Source organism: Gossypium arboreum, chromosome 6 (genome assembly GCF_025698485.1).
Source record: "Gossypium arboreum isolate Shixiya-1 chromosome 6, ASM2569848v2, whole genome shotgun sequence".
NCBI classification, from domain to species: domain Eukaryota; kingdom Viridiplantae; phylum Streptophyta; class Magnoliopsida; order Malvales; family Malvaceae; genus Gossypium; species Gossypium arboreum.
The window spans coordinates 123682704-123698565 of NC_069075.1; the positions used below are offsets into that span (position 1 = coordinate 123682704).

The 15862-nt window shown below is 33.4% G+C and overlaps 1 non-coding gene across 1 annotated transcript; it reads right to left on the bottom strand.

Annotated features, from left to right (window-relative positions):
• Positions 1-14205: 14205 nt before the first annotated feature.
• Positions 14206-14312, bottom strand: LOC128294925 (small nucleolar RNA R71). The gene has a single exon (XR_008285232.1). It is a non-coding gene; the product is annotated as a small nucleolar RNA R71 (small nucleolar RNA).
• Positions 14313-15862: the final 1550 nt, after the last annotated feature.

Sequence of the window (15862 nt, forward strand, 5' to 3'; positions counted from 1 at the left end):
AAACATATTTAGTAAACATTAGAAATGTATAAACATAATATAATACAATGCATTTAAGAGAAATTAAGACAAAATATATATTTAAAGAAATTTTACCAACTTTTAATTATTTAGTTTTTTTAAGAAAAAAAACAGGCTCAAAAGAACCTAAATGATAAAAGCATCAGAACTATCAAAGTTATTTACTTCTTTATCGTGTGCTAACAGTTCCCTAAACTCTGTTCGTAGAGAATCAAAACCTTGCTTCAAGAGTCTTCCCCAGTTTAGCCACCGTAGTTAGCATCTTTTTTAATATGTTTTACTTGACACTCTCTATCATGAGAAAAGATTGTATGAAATCTTTTAATATATTTAAAGATTATTTGTTATTCTTCATTATGAGAAAAATTATACGAAATAAGAGTATTATATCATTTTATATTCTTTTCAAATTATTTAATAATATTTTAATATTTTTTAATTTAAATCTCGAACCCTTAAATCTTAAATCTTCAATTTTGAACCTTTGAACCTTTGAACCCAGAAATCAAATTTAAATAATTCTAAACTTAAACCCCGACCCCTAAATTCAGAATCCGAATTCTGAACCAAAATGTAAAGTATAGGATTTAATGTTTAAGGTTTAAAATTTAAGATTTGTTAAAAAAAACTAAAATTATATATAAATGATATGAAAAAATTATTAAATAATTATTAAATAATTAAAAACGAAAACAAGATGAGGCGGTGGAATACAATCGTTTCTCATCCATCACAGAATCTTTGAATACGCCGCAGTTATTTAGTTGTTTAATTTAAGATGTCGGTAGGCAAGCTATTTTGCTTGTTGTTTTTGAAAATATATATAACACTTAAGTGGAATCTGATAAAAAATATCCAATAATACAATAATTAGATGTCATCGTGCCATCTTTAATATATTTATTTGGGTTATCTCAATAACAGCCACAAGGCTTAGCTGACTTACCCCAAATCCTCAGGCATCCGAAAAGAAAAAGGAAAAAGAAAAATATCATACACTGCTTCTTAGTATAATGGAGTAAATTCTGTAAACGTCATTGGCTATATATGTAAGTATGCACTACTACCTACATGGTTCGGATTTTGGACATTATTTTTCATTTTTAAATTTGAATTTCGTTAAATTTAAAATAAGATTTAAATAATAGATTTTTATTCTAATATGATTTTGTTTAAAAGGCATAATAATTTATTTAGTCTTTCAATTTTATAAAAAAACATTTTAATCTTTTATTTATTTATTTTTGTTTTTATTTTTATTTTAAAACTTGTATAGTCTCAAAATGGATGAAAATTGATACAAATATTTGGGACGTGTCAAATTAATTTGAGGTGATTTAGTATTATTGTGTAAAATCTGGTTTGAATGATGTTTCCCCTACTGTGAGAATACCGCATTCTCATTATTTGAAGACTTCTCTGGAGAAAAAAGAAAAGAAATGGAAGACTTCAATCTAAATTCCTAAACTGACTGCTCAACATTGATTAGTTGAAAGGTAGGTGGACTCAAAATCTGGATTTTAAGGAAGAAATTTTTGTAGGTAAAACGAAATGAAAATTGGATTTGAAATTCAGGAAAATATAGTTGACAAATTCTTAATTATAAGCCGCCTCAAAGAAGTCGATGGATTGATATAGTAGGACGTCTTTTAGCAAATTTTAATATTTATTTTAAAGTAAAATAAGAGTTTGGCTTTCGAAACCGAGACCCCTGGCTTTCAAAACTAGAAAATAATGTGTATATATATATTGAACAAAATCTCATTTATTATTATTATTATTATTATTGAATTTCAAGTTGACCCAAGCTATTGAAATTTTCAAGAAAGTGAAGTTTCACCTCAATTTTTTTTTTTAATTTGATCCTCCCATATCAAATTAATTACTCCATCTAAATTTAATCTAATGCTGTCATTTGTTTTCCTTCTTTTTTCATTTTCTTCCTTCCAACCTTGAAACTCCAACCCCCGCCCTTAAAGTTGTCATTGCTTCCTCTATCGAACTACCGTTAGTAGTGTTGTCCTATCAATGAACAACGAAGGACACTTTTCTTTCTCCCTATTTTCCTAGTTTTCCTTTTCCTTTCTTCTCCTTACCTACGATTGTCGGTTCTTACAGTCTCTGTTGTGATTATCTAACATCTTCTCCATCATCAAACTATTGATCTAAAACCACCAAAGTGAAGCCTAAAGTCTTCTCTTTAGATCTATAGGATTAGATTTTAAAAAAAAAACCTTCAAAAATTGTGAGGTCACTCCCAAAACTTTTGTAACATCCCTAACACCTCATAAGAAGAGAATAATATTATTTCGAGATTTGCACGTGTTAGAACCTATGAAATAAATAAAATAGGAATTATGAGTGATAGTAGAAAAGGTGGTTGGATTCCATAGGAAACTAAAAAGACTTTTAAATTTAGAAAAATTAATTTGTGGTTTCAACTAAATCATAATAGTGGGAAAAGTGTTGGAGCATAAGTGTGAGAATTAAAAATAAGAATGGTTAAATTCAAGTGAAGTGAGAAAGAGAAAGGACAAGAAATGTAACTATACCATAAAAGTATCATGAAGCAAAGATGGAATTGTAGAGATTGATAAAGGGTAAAATGATATTTTCTAAAATAAAATAAACTTATATTTGTTGGAAAGTTGTGAACCTTTAGATTATGTTGGAAATTGGTAATAAAATTGTGCCTATTAAACTTGAAATGATGATAAATAAATTTTATTTATTAAGTTAAATAGATATTTAGGTAGAAGGATGTAGAAATATCAGCATTTTTTTCTATTATCTCCATCTTTGTGTGACTCTCATTCCTCTTTGAAGCCAATTTCATTGTTTTTTCATTTTAGTCCTTTCCACCATTGCCAACCACTTCAAGCTCAAAAACTTCAAATTCTATCATAGATTCTTAGTGAAATCAATAGAGCAACCTCATAGCAAGCTTAGTTCTTGTAAAGTTAACTAGTGTTCACATTAGAGGAGAAAGAAAAGTGAATTTATGGATTTCGATAAGGATTATGATGTTTCTTTAAGGATTTCATGTTTATTTCATTAAAAGTTCATGAAAATGATATGTGATTATTGTTTTGATATTAAATCTTGTATATGTGTGATATGTTAATGAAGACAAAGAGAAGAGAGGTAATCAATAAGGTCTTGATAAGGGCAAAAAAGTTGTAAAAGAGTGAAGGAACAAGAAAGAGCTCATTAAATCACTTGATTGTAAGTACTTCAAGAATTTTACTTTACCTATCTTAACTTAAGTGTAAGTCATATTAAAATGGTTATATTATTAATTTGTATGTGAATATGTAAATATAATAGATATATATATGTTGATGAATGAGCGGTGAAAATATGAATTGGATTTTTATTACAAAATGGATAGGTTTGGTATATTAAAATAGTAGTAAGAATAGACTAAATTGCAAAATGTACAAAATTATACATGTGAACTAGTGTATTGATAAAAGGATTAGAACGAAGTGTGATGTATTAGTGAATAGATGAACAATAATATTATAATGGAATTATAAAGTACAGTAAAATTTCATGTTAATAAGGACTAATTTGTAAAAGATGTAAAATTTAAATTATTTTTAATTGTTAAGTAAATCTAGTGAACTTAACATATAAATGCCAATGTAGACAAAGCATGAACTAGTAGGATATAAATGACATGTCATTAGGAAGTTTTCAAGCATGTTAGTGATAATGGCACTTCGGTGCAATTCTGTGATTTCGCACTTCGATGCTAGTGACAATGGCATTTTGGTGCAGTTTGTTAACTTTACACTTTGGTGCAAGGTAGTGTATGCACGTTTGTACAAATGAATCAGTGTTTATTTCACATATCCTACATGTTCTATTGAGTTTACAATTGAGCTAATATTAAATGATAACTGGCCATATTAATGAATTGGTAAGTGTACTATAGAATATTGGTCTAAGAATTCACTATGGTTACTTTCTATTTAATTTCTTTGAATATTATTGTTCAGGTATTTAAATGTTAACATTGGTTGTTTTAAATGGTAAGTTTAACTCTTCATGTACTTACTAAACTTTTATAACCTTAATGCATTATTTTTTCAATGTATAGTTAGAGACTCAAGTTGAAGCTCTAAAGTGAAGATACAATCTCAACTCATCATGTAACACCCAGTTTTGGTGGATCTTAAGTACTGGCGAATAGGCTAAGAATAATCCGTGGGACGCGGCTTTATCTGCCCAATAGTTTTTTAGCGCATAAAATTGAGCGCATAGCAGACATTAGATTATTGTGTAGGTATTAAACTCAAAATTTGTTGAGATATAAGGAAGGGGATTTTGGTAAGAGTATTGAGAATTTTGCAAGTTGTAGCTATCGCCAAAGGTATTGCTTGCCAAGTTCATTAAGTTATTGTACTAGTTACGTTGAAAATGATTTGGTTAGAAATGGATAGAACTAAAGAACCAAGTATATAATTTAGTGGATTTTTAATTAGGTTCTCTCTACAACTGTAAACTATTGATAAAAGTAGTCCTGAAAGTTGTGACATGTGTCAAGTTCCAGTAAGGACTTAGGTTACATATGTGGATTGTAACACCCATAACCTGTTTTCGTCGTTGAAATAGGGTTACAGAGTATTACTACACAAAACGAAACATTTATAGCCAATAGAAATCAAATTTTAAATTAATTTAATAAATACATAAGAAGTTCAAAATGGAATAAATCATGCATTCACGGGCCTTAAATCGAGCCTACTTGGCCTTAAAAATAGCTTGTGAGCAATCAAGGACCAAATCAAAACAAATCAGAACATTTTAGAAAAAACTGAAGAATTTCACCTTCAGGAGTCACACGACCGTGTGTCTAACCGTGTGACAGAGCCCAGACCGTGTGGCTCCAAACATGGTTGTGTTGTTATCCCATATGCCTGTGTGCGTAACTGTGTAACTCAGTGACTTGGGTCACACGGCCATGTCAGAGGTCGTGTGATCCCTGCACCTAACACGGTCAGGGAACATGCCAGTGTGGGCTGCCCGTGTGTAACACACGGCCGTGTGACGGCCCCTGTCTTAGGCCGTGTGTGTCAAAAAATGACCAAAATCATGTTATTTCCTCACTCAATTGCATACCTACCTAAACCAATTTATAGCACATGTTTACAAGTCTATAAACACACTATAAGACAACCAACACATGCCATTTTCATTCCTCAAAACCACACCAAAGTATTATGTACCAAAACACATTATAATGCTCATGCTACTCATGATCAAAGCTATCATATATATCCCATAACATACACCTAGTCTAATCATTTTCAACACATAATAACAACCTACAAGACACTTACCACTTCATGAATACATACATTAACTTACTTAAGGTTTAACTATAAATCAAAGTGAACATTATCCAAATATCAAGCATACCAAACAATTCCACATAGCTAGGAAATATAATATCATAACCATTAGCCCTATTACATGCTATAAAACCATAATCTTTACAAAATCTACCAAAAAGTCCTCAAGATAGTGTGATTCTTCATGTTGATCCGTTCTCCCTATCACAAGCTTACTTGAAGCTTAGTAAGTTCGCTAAATTAAATGATAAACCTTACCAAATTAACATAACATATCAAATTATAAGATTAAATAACAAAGTTTCTATCAAACACAGCTCACCACAAGTGAGTATTACATAGTGCAGTAATTCACATCACATTGTCAGTCATCGTATTAATAAGATCTTATCTAGGTAATCAGAGGGTGCCACTTATTTAAGTTAATTTTAGAGTTTTGACCAGCTCACAATGCTGCTTGCACAAGCTGCAGAGAATTTGCAACAGATGCAGGATCTCAAGCCATCGTTACGGTATGTATCATCGATACATAATACCTGCTAAATAATCATTGGCTCATGATGCTACTCACACAAGCTGTAGAAAATCCGCAACACATGTAGGATCTTAGCCATCGCTACGATCTACATCACCGGCTCAAGGCCTGATAGTTAATATCCATATTCATTTATCATGTATTCTCCAATTAGTCCATAGTTAAGTATAACATTGAATATAATCATAATAAACATGATATATATATATATATATATAGATATAATATAGAAATAATGGTACAAAACTTATAGGACTAATTTGCAGTAATGGCTCAAGTATAGGGACAACTCCGCAACCTTTTCTTTTTCGCGATTATCAACCCGTTCTGGATCTAAAATAATAATTTTATTCAATTAACCAAATCAAAAAAAAAATTAAATCATTTTATAGAATTAAGTTCCTTTTTTTGCAAATTACAAAATTACCCTCAACTTTTCACTTTTATTCAATTTTTCCCTAAGCCCCAAATAAGCAAATTAACCATTTTGCTCAAATCCCAACTTAGCCAAATATTCCATGACCTCATTACAGCCCATAATTGCAATAATTTCATATCAAGTCTTTTTAATTGTATCACTCTAACAATTTAGTCCTTAAATATTAAAATCATCAAGAACTACTTTACAAAATAGTCCTAACTAACAACCACAATCAATAATCTTCTACAAAGTTTCAACAATAACTCAAACTCAACAATGGCACAATCCAAAACATTTGATAATTTTACGAATTAGTCATTGGGTTAGCTAGATCAAGCTAATACAAGCTCAAAAACATAAAAATCACTAAAAATGGGTAAGACTTGCTTACCTAATCGCAAAGCCAAAGTTTGGACGAATGTATATATTCCTCCTTTAGGGTTTTGGTTGTGAAATATGAAAGAAGAAGATGACATTAATTTTTTAACATGTTTTGTTCATATTTTACTTATTTACAATTTTACCATTATAACAATTTAATCTTAATGAAATTTCAAGTAATTAGCTATACTAACTATCACTAACATTTCTAATGGTATAATTATCATTTGAATCCCCTACCTTTCCTTTCATATGTTATTTGACACATTTCACTAAGAGAAACAAAATTTTGCAACTTTTACGATTTATTCCTTTTTACTTAATTAACTATCTAAACATTAAAATTTCTAAACTAAATTTTTATACAACACTAATGACCTCATTAATATTTATAGATCGGCACATTGGAGTTGTGGTCTCGAAACCACTATTTTCAGCACCACTGAAAAACAGACTGTTACGTAGATATTATGGGTAGAGAAAGGTTAAGTTTGAATAAATGCATGGATAGTTCAATGAAGAAGTAAGACCTTATATGAGGGTTATATGGGTTTGAGATGAAGGTAAAGGTTACGAACAAGTTTTAATGGTGTCCTTCTATTTGATAAGCAATGGTTGCTGCAGTTTCTTGTCGGATTTTGAGTTCAAGATGCTATCTGAGGTTGTCATGTGAGTCTCTGCATTAACTCTTGTATATGTATAGTTCATGCAAAGAGATCTATAGGATACTAAATGAAATATGAAGCCGAGATCCTAAAAGGTACAATATGATATATATGTAACTATATAAGTAATTATTAAAGGATATCTGTGAATGTATGATTGTTGGTTAAGGATAGTATGTATAGCTAGTATGGAATCTAATAAGTCCAAGTATATGATGAATGGTGAATAATTAATGTGATTTTGAGGTTTGCTTATATATATGTATGCTTGAAATGTGTACGGTGAGTTAGGAATGTATGTAGGTGTATGTTGGTGGAATAAAAGGTTAGGCTTAGATTGTATGAGTGCATGAAGAGTTTGTTAAGAGAGTCCATGTCAATGGCACCCTCTATAAGGGACTAAAGGATGGTTATTACCCAATGTATTTTTCTGTATCTGTATGTTTCGGGACGATGATGGGAAAACCTTACGAAATGTGAGTCTAGGCAAACCCATATCGCAAACATGTCAAGAAAAAAGTGCCTTGCGATGAACCCTAAAGAAAGGCCTTTGTGGTGTAATATGAAAAGACCGTCTTTGTGGCGCAATACAAAAGGAAAGCCTTTATGGCGTAATATGAAAACAATGTTTTTGTGGCGCAATATGAAAGGAAAGCCTTTGTGGCGCAATATGATAGGAACTCCTTTGTGGCACAATATGAAAAGAACACATTTTTGGCACAATATGAAATATGATAAGTCTAAGTATATGATGAATGTTGAATAAGTAATGTGATTTTGAGGTTTGGCTATATATGTGTATGCCTGGAATGTTTATGGTGAGTTGGGAATGTATGTGGGTGTGTGTTGGTGGAATAAAAGGTTAGGCTTAGACTGTATAAGTGCATGAAGAGTTTGTCAAGAGAGTTTATGTCTGTTCATCGCGGTGATCTTTAAAAGGGGTCTGTTAGGACTTTAAACACGAACTCAGAATAGAAAGTCCATGGCCATGGTACCCTCTATAATGGACTAAATAATGGTTATTACCCAATGGGGTTTTCTACATATCCCGGCATGATGATGGGCTAACTTCACGAAATGTGAGTCTAGAAAAATTTATATTGCAAACACATCTTAAAAGAAAGTGCCCTAGTGGTGAACCCTAAAAGAAAACCTTTGTGGCACAATATGAAAGGAACACCATTGTGGCAAAATATGAAAAGAACACTTTTGTGGCATAATATGAAATGAATTCCTTTGCATTACAATATGAAAAGAATCCCTTTGTAGCACAATGTAAAAGGAATGCCTTTATGGCAAAATATGAAAGAGTATCATTCATGGCAAGCTTTGAAAGAAATGCTATGGTGGTGTGTCAAAATAAAGTTCTCAGTGGTGTATCGAAAGGAATGTTCTTGTGTCAGGTTTTGTGATAAACCAATTCGGTACGTTCCACATGTCTTTAAAATGAAATCAATAAGATTAAAAAGGTTTCATGTTTCTATGGTTTATACGGTAAAAATAAGTTATATAAGGCTATGACTCGACTGAAAATATGGATGTAAGTTTGTATGTTCAAAGGTGGGTATATATCATCTGTGCACACATTCATTTGAATTGTGATGGTTTGATGGCTTAGAAGCAAGTTTGCAAGTGTAATGTTGTTACTGATTGTATTAACCGTTGGAAAGGAAATGGATAAAGATTTATGATTGTTCTGATTGAAGAGAGTAAGTGATGTATTGAAGACTTCGATAGGAGGAAGTTATTTCAGAGTAAGGTATGGTATTTGACGTGAATATGGGAATAAAATTGGGGGAAGTATTCACTAGATACAAAGTTGAAGGTCAAGAACAATAGGACCATCTATAAAAACTATCAACTGCATTGTGAAAATATGACTTCGATAAATGATGTTTCCCTCATTAAGTTCATATGAACTTATCTGTGTGTTATGTTTTAGGTGAGATGATGTGGGTCTGCACTAGGAGGGACAATGCCAAGACTACGCTAAGAAATGGAATAAAGGATTATGATGCATACAGAGCGAGTTTGGCGATGTGTCCCATGGCTGAGTGGTTGTTTAAAAGTCCCTAATTTGGGGCATTTATAATGGATTAGGATTTCTATTTAGATATTATTGTAACCTATAATATGTGTTGTATTTGTATACGTAATCATGTATTCTAGTTTCAAAACTTTGTAATTATATAAGTTGTAATTGATGTAAATTTGTATAAGTAGATTAATTTTTTGTATGTATTAGCGTGGTAATACCCAAGATCCAGATTTGGCCAATAGGATCGAGTTGAGGGTGTTGCACAACACATATCAAGGATTGGAAAAAAAACATGATTTTGACATTTTGGTTATAGATTATGGCATGTACATAGGTTAATACAAAGCATATGGACATGATTTTTAGTGAAAATACTTGAAGAATCTTGATCATTTTGTTAACCATACAAACTTAGTTAAATTTTGATTGAGTTATATGTGGAATCATATGATACTTTGATGGAAATTTATGTTTTATATTGTTTAAAAGTGATTTGGAATGATTGATGATAGTTTAGACTTGGTTTTCATGTTTCAGACATGTTTTGGGTAATCTGTCTTTAGTGTGGAGACATTGGACATGTAATTAGAGTAATATGTTTTCGGTGTCGCGACATTGACCTTGTTTAGTAATATCTTTTCGGTTTCGTGACGTTAGCAACATAGTGTTGTGACATCAATCAATATCATGACAACCACTTCCAATTGTCATGACATTAACCTTGTTTACCCTATTTTGACCCGAATAAGCCCTGATTGGTCTTCCTTTGCATCCAAACTTTAAAGAAAGCCTAGAAATGACTTGAATAACTCAAAAAGAGTCCATTCATGTTAAAAAAAAGTTTTAAAACTAATGTTCGAGTTGAGTAGTCTTAGTGTCCAAATGTGACATCCTTTGCTCGTGATGTATCGGTTCACTCCGGGTGAAAGGGTGTTACAACTTTAGAATTTTCGTTTTTGATCTCATAATCCCGCTGTCGATATGACTTGATTTTGAGATGTCTTTCTACTTTTAATCTCGTTGGAGTTGGCTCAACGGAAACAATAACAATATTTTTAAAGGAGGAGGCAACTAAGGTGTAACACCTTGATTTGACGAAGTAGGTCAGATTGGTAAGCCTACGCAAGTAAACGACATCTAGGTTGCTGGACTTAGTCCAATGAATGTTGGTGGTTGTATAGCGAAGTATTTCATAGAACTTTGCCAATGCGGCAGGATATATTAGTGAGGAATAGCAAGGTAGAGGTTAGGACAAGGACCTTACTAGGTGGATGTTTTCACTAATAATGTAACATCCCAAACTCATCTTTGTTTTCGGATTAAGGTGACGGAGTGTTATGGCACATATCAATACAATTTACATCATAAAACCATTCATTTTCTAATTTAAATATCAAATATTCAAATCTAATCATAATTCATTGCATGTATACTATTAGTAACCTTATATCGAGCCTACAAAGCCTAAAAAACAATTCGAGAATAATTAGAGACTTAATTGAAATAAAATAGAACAATTTAGAAAAACTTGAAAACAGGGGTTAGACGACTGTATGGCCAGGTCATGTGACATAGCCCAAGCCGTGTGGCCAAACTATGTACAATTCAAAATTTGGATCACATGTTGTGTCGCAGACCATGTGCCTGCCCGTGTGACATTTGAAATAGGGTCACACGACCATGTCTCCAAACCATGTAACAACTTGATGCCGTGTGGAAAAACTTACACTTTAAAATAAATAAGACACACGGCCATGTGTGGCACACAACTGTGTGAAAACCTGTGTCCCAAGCTGTGTGCACATAAAATGACTTCCAAATCAAGCTAAAACAATGTTCATTCCTTAGGTGTCAAGCCACACCAATTTCAACCATTCACATACCTTCAAAAGACATTCTAACAAGCCTAAAACATACCAAAGTATTCAATCTAAGTGCCTAACCAACGTACCCTCATTGGTACCACAATTTAAAAATCCAACAACCACACACTCTACAATCAAAAGTTAATACCTTAAACATGTACTTAACATACCCAAATCATTCATTCATCACATACATTTTACCACATTTCAAATTATCTTCATAAGACATAAGCCAAATGACCAAAAGCATTTACAATCACAACCTTAAGCCAAAGTTACCAAACATGTTTACATAACTACAAAGATTTCCCAAACCAAATTTCAAATATTATTAACATGAACAAATTAACTGAAAAGGGCTCATAGTACATGCCATTTATAACCAACACCAAAATGACCAAATATTCTACCGTGTTAAAAAAATTCTTTACTAATAACATTTTCTATTTAAGGTATTCTTGAGTCGTCGGTGATGCGATATCACTTTGAGACACACACATTTCATATATCCTGCCGAGATAGGATCATTTCCTTGGAAACCTATCCTATGGAAGTCAGGTTTTGGTGTGTTTTTTGCTTTATACAGTCACGAGTGAAAGTCTATGTAGAGGCCTCGATCAATGGTCATTATGAGGTCATGGATCAGAGTATAACAAGGGAGTCAGTTGATAGTCGTTATATAGGCACGAGCTCAAAATTTTTGGATACTTAGAGATGTTGCCTTATAAATATCATATAGAAGGTTGAGGGTATAATCATAGGGAAAAACTGTGGGGCATCTTTGATAAACACCAAATTATACATATTTTTACCCTAAATACTTAGCATATTTATGGATGTTTATTACTAGATTTGTGGATTTTGGTGCTCTTAATCCAGTTATTTCATGTTTTGTACTTAGGAGAGCACCAAGAGTTAAAAGGAGCCAAAAACGAGCAAAAAAGGGACAAAACAGACCAAATCGAGAAGATGACACGGCCTAAGCCTTGCCACATGGGCAGATCACATGCCCGTGTCTTTCTAGGGTGTCGACCAATGCTTACACGATTCACACTGCCTGGCCATTGACCCACACAGCCGTGTGCAATTTAACGGACAAACACGACCTGGCAATCACGTCACACGGCCGTGGCACATAAGCGTGTCCCCTTTTCAAGAAGCTATATTTTACACGAAAAAGGATACTTAAGGAGGAAGAAATCCAATCCAAAGCCTATATAAACACCCTAAGTATGACTTAGAAAGGGGGCCTTCCTCCATAACTTTTCTGGAGTACAAAACCACATGCCGAGAATTACTTGAAGGAAGTCAGACGATCCGTCCCGAAAGCCGGGGCTACTCCAAGACTAAAGATCTCTCTCAGAATTCCTTCAGGGTTTCTAGAGTTTTCTTTATGTTTTGTTATTTTCATACTTTTGAGATGTACTCTTATTTAGTTATGAACTAAAACCCCTAAATACCTAAGGGGAATGAAACCTAAGACGAATCTTGTTATTATTTTCTAAATTGTATGATAAATATTTAACTTGTTCTTAATTATGTGTTCTAAATTCTTGTTTTGATATCCCAGGATACTGATTCAAGATATGCTCTTATTTAGAGGAGGAATAGACCCTGTCTAAGAGTACTTTTGTCATAATTAAGCGGAGTTGATTGCACGCCTAGAAATAGGGTGACAAGATTTTACCGGATTAGGGTGAAACCTAATAAGGGAATCCATAGATCGAGTTAATGCAACCCTAGAGTGTTAATTAGGGAAAACTCTCGGTTATTCAATCTAGGGATTAGACATTATTAGTATTGAATAGGGATAATAACATAACTTAGGGATCTCTACGGAACAAGTTGAATGAATAAATCGTCCGATTCGGAGCCAGAATAACAAGTAAAGTCTAGGTGGATTTTTCCTTAGGTATTGTCTCAAGTCAATTGATTTTCCCAAAAGCAGTTCCGCAATTCTTTTCTCTGTGCATTCTCAGTTTAGATAATTAGTTAATTAAAACAAATAAAGCCCCTTTTTATTCTTAGGCTAGATAATAAAAAGACAGTCATTACTAGTACTTTTAGTTCCTTTGGGTTCGACAATCCGGTCTTGCTAAAACTATACTACTATTTGATAGGTACACTTTCCTACATCACGATAATAGTTAGTTCAAGAACGAGTAATTATAAATATTTAAAACCTATCACGAAACCTCGCGATCAAGTTTTTGGTACCGTTGCCAGGGAACTAAAATATTAGGAATGCTAAATTTTTATTACTTTAGCCATTCATTTTTCTTGCATTTTAATTTAATTTTATTATTTTTATCACTAATTCATTTACTTTTTATTTCTCTTGGCAGGTTTTTATAGTTTATGACTAGAAGAAACCCGTCGGGACCATTACTTTTTAACGAAGAAATCGATCGCGTAGTTCATAGAAGCCAAAGAGAAATAAGGCGCAGCTTAAGATACACAGCTTAAGATACTCAACCCCCAACCGAAGAGATGGCTGAAAACCAAGGCAATCAACTACCTCCTGCAATTGCGGTTAATCAAAATCCTACTCCACGCACTATGTATGATTATGCTAAACCTTCTTTAACAGGAACTAAATCTAGCATAGTTAGACCTGCTGTAGGTGCAAATACTTTTGAACTGAAACCTAACACAATTCAAATAATACAGCAGTTTGTTCAGTTTGATGGTTTGCAGGATGAAGATCCCAACGCTCACTTAGCAAACTTTCTGGAGTTTTGCGACACTTTCAAAATTAATGGCGTTTTTTATGATGCTATTTGCCTTCGATTGTTCCCTTTTTCACTGAAAAACAAAGCTAAATAGTGGTTAAACTCGTTACCACGAGGGTCTATCACTACTTGGGAGCAAATGACCGAAAAAGTTTTACTAAACTATTTTCCACCGGCTAAAACAGCTAAATTACGTAATGATATCTCTTCTTTTGTGCAGATGGATTTAGAAACACTTTACGATGCATGGGAGAGATATAAGGACTTACTAAGAAGGTGCCCTCACCATGGGTTACCGCTTTGGCTTCAATTACAAACATTCCACAATGGTTTGAATCCCTCGACTCGGCAAATGGTTGACGCAGCTGCTGGCGGAACCATCAACAACAAAACACTAAAGAGGGTGATGAATTCATTGAAGAAATGTCACTGAATAACTATCAGTGGCAAGTCATGAGGACTAAGCCAACAAAAATAGTCGGCGTTTATAACGTCGACTCAGTTACTATGCTGTCAAATCAGGTAGAACTTCTTAATAAAAAGATTGCTGGTTTACTTGGTTCTACGCAGGTACATCCAGTAATGAGGTGTGACTCAAGTGGAAGAGGTGTGCATACAGAATATCAATCCTTCAATCCTACAACCGAAAAGGAACAAGTCAACTATATGGGTAACAACAACTTTCGATCTTAAAATAACCCATACAGTAATACTTATAATACAGGTTGGAGGAACCACCCAAATTTCTCCTGGAGTGGTCAAGGGAATTAAAAGCCACAACATCCTCCGGGCTACCAACAACCACCCTACCAACAAGAAAAGAAGTCAAAACTTGAAGAGATGCTCTCAAAGTTCATATCAATGTCAGAAACCCGTTTTTAGAACACTGAGACAGTACTTAAAAATCAACAAGCGTCGATCCAAGGGCTCGAAACTCAGATAGGCCAACTTTCCAAACTAGTTTCCGAACGACCACAAGGTAGTTTGCCAAGTAATACCGAACCTAACCCAAGGGAACAACTCAACGCAGTTAATATTCAAGATGACGAAGGAGTCGTTGAGCCTGAAACAAAACCGATGCAAGAAACTATGCTAAGCAAGGGTCAAGGTAAGGTAGATCAAAATACAAACAAACCGGTGAATGAAGACCTCGTGTCCCATACCCTAACGTGACAAGGAAAGACTGCTTAGAAGAACAATTCGGTAAATTCCTCAAACTTTTGAAAAAATTACATATTAACTTACCGTTTATTGAAGCTTTGTCGCAGATGCCAAATGCAATGAAATTTTTAAAAGAGTTTTTAGTAAATAAGCAGAAGTTGGACAAAGCGACGCATGTGGAGCTAAACACAGTCTACTCAGCTATTCTACAGAATAAGCTATCCCACAAATTGAAAGATCCAAGGAGTTTTACAATTCCTTGCTTAATTGGTAGTTTAGATATAAGTCATGCATTAGCTAATTTAGGGGCTAGTATTAACGTCATGCCTTACAAAATGTTTAAGCAACTAGGTCTCGGGAAACCTAAACAAACTAGGATGAGCATTCAATTGGCAAATAAAACTATAAGATTCCCTAGGGGTATTATTGAAGATGTTCTCATGAAAGTAGATAAGTTCATATTCCCCGTTTATTTCGTTGTTCTAAACATAGAGGAGGATAATAACACCCCTTTGATTTTAGGGAGGTCCTTTTTAGCAACTGCTAAAACAATTATTGATGTTGGCACAAGTGAGCTTACACTTCGTGTGGGAGGCGAAATGATCACCCTTCAAGCTCGTAATTCTGGCATCACATCAAACATTGAAGGTAATGGTCCACACCAATCTACTAAAACTGACAAT